The sequence below is a fragment of the Charadrius vociferus genome, unplaced genomic scaffold (genome assembly GCF_000708025.1).
Source record: "Charadrius vociferus isolate BGI_N301 unplaced genomic scaffold, ASM70802v2 scaffold1158, whole genome shotgun sequence".
Classification (NCBI taxonomy): domain Eukaryota; kingdom Metazoa; phylum Chordata; class Aves; order Charadriiformes; family Charadriidae; genus Charadrius; species Charadrius vociferus.
Window position 1 is genome coordinate 32,456 of NW_009649701.1, and position 2,286 is coordinate 34,741.

The following is a 2,286-nucleotide window of genomic DNA, read 5'->3' on the forward strand; positions in this document are numbered from 1 at the left end:
GAGCGGAGGCAGGTGGGCCCGCAGCCCCGACGTCCCGGTGAGGGGCTGCGGGTGACCGACGGCAGCTGCGGACAGAGACGTGTTTCACGTGGCACCAGCCTCCGTCGCTGGGGAACGCGTCCAGCCGGGCGCGGAGGAAGAGGCGCAGCAAAGGGCCTCGCAAAGAGAGCGGGACGTTGGGAGATGGGTAACGCAGGACGGCGGGAGGTGATTCCCAGCGCTGCCCATCCCCAACCCACCGGGTTTGAGGCTTCCCCGGGGAACTCCTTCATGCCAGTCCTAATTTTGGCTAAGGGAAAAACTCCGGTGGCTTCCTCCTAGCCCGGCTGCCAGCAGCATGGAAAGGAAACTGCTGCTCCCAAAGGGCATAAATTTAGCGAAATAAGGATCTGGCAGCATCTCGGCACGCCCCACCCCGGCCACGCCGCCCTCTTCGCATGCCTCTGCCGAGCACCGCGCCGGCAACGAACGGCTCTCCCTTCTGCCGGGTTCCCAATTAAAGTGTTAATGGGATTCAGACAACCCGAAGTGACGCACGCGAGGCTGGAAAAAAAACCACTTGTGGCAGCAAGCGGGGCCAGGGCAGGCTGGGACGCGCTGCGGTAGGCGCTGTACGGGGGAGGGATGCCTTCCCACACCAAAACCAGCCCCCTTTCCCTTTGCCATCGCTTCTCTTTAGTGTCCGTCCCCCCCCCCCCCCACACCACTCAGGTTAAAGGTCCTTAATTTGCGAGGGTGGACCCTACCGTAATAGAAATAAATCATTAAGGCCATGGGATTTCCTCTCGTTCCCTTCAGCCCTCCGGGAACGCACCGCACAGCGAGGGGGTAACAGGAGCGTCTGGAAGACGCCGGTAAATTCAGCCAGGGATGAGAGCAGAGCCTTTTCCTCCGCCTGAGATCATCCTGTTCAGGGAGCTGGGAAAAAGGTTTTGGGGAGGAGGGGGGGGGAGCTGGATATTTGCACAGACAAGAAATACCCCCCTGCGCAGAAACCGGGAAGGAAAGCCTCAACCTCGAAGCAACGGGGCACCCCGAGCGGCCGGGTGGGGATGTGAGGGGAAAATAAATCTCTGCGGAGCGCTGGAGACTCGGGGAAGATGTGGGTCCTCGAGGGGGTCCCGGACCAGCCCCGGCTCCGTGTCTCCTGCCCCCCCCAGAGCATCACCCAGCTGCACAAGCTGTTCTTTGTTTGCTCAGAAAGGGCAAAGCCTCCTCCGAGCCAAACCGTTCCTTCCCTGGCAGTGTTTCTACGAGACAGAGAGGGGGGGGAACAGCCCAGGAGCCTGAGGTTTCTCCCCCACGCAAAATGTTCCAGCGCAAGCACATTGCTGCTAAAGGCGGCACGGAGGCAGCACCCAGCCCCGCGGCGGGGAGGCTTTATTTTTATTTATTTATATATATATTATTTTTTTTTCTTCTCTCCAGTAAACGGGTCCCATTTACCTGCTCCTTCCTGGAAAGTCATCGCAGGGGGGCAAAACCCGCCTGGGATGGGGAAGGGCTGTGGGGTTCCCCCCATTCCCCCGGCCCCCTCGCTGCTGCCGCCGCCACCGCCTTCGCTCTGCCCTTGGACCACCTCCCACCCCCACCGCTGCTTCCCGCAACCAACCACCTTTGGAAAACAGGACATTTTTCCTCATTAGGGCCAGAGATGAGATCTAGGCCCGAGGAGGAAGAGGCGCTGCCAAGGAACCGGCTTAATTGGGTTAGGGGCTGCAATTCAGGAAGCCATCGCTCATCAGCTGTGCTGCTAACGAGGGCTCGGTTCCTGTTTCGCAGGAGGGAGCCGGTGGCCACAGCACCACAGCCACCGCTTGCCCACGGGAGAGGGCCACTGGGGACCCTCCCGGGGGGGCTTCTCGCTCGGGGATGGAGGTGCCAGAGGGCTGTATCCATACACCTCTGCGCCCCCAAATTGGGGCTGGCGCTGACAAACACCTCCGCCTCCGGGATCTGGGGGTGAGGGGAGTCCTCGGGGCGGCTCCCGCTTTCACCCCGTGAGTCAGGAGAAAAAGGGGCGATGGGCAGGACCGGGGCGCGGAGCATCTCTCCGCAGCAGCCCCCCGGTGTGCCGTGCTGCAGCCTGTGCCCTCCCCTCCCCGGGGACCCGCGGGTTGGGGAACATCCAGGATGGGGACATTTTAGGCTCTCCCCACGCTCTGGGAGGGGACGATGCCAGGCGCTGCCAGCGCCCCTGAGTCACCGGCCGCCCTCACCGCACCCTCTGCTTCGCCTCAAACGCGGCTCCCGCCCCACCCACCAGCCGCACAGGGGTGGGGGGGG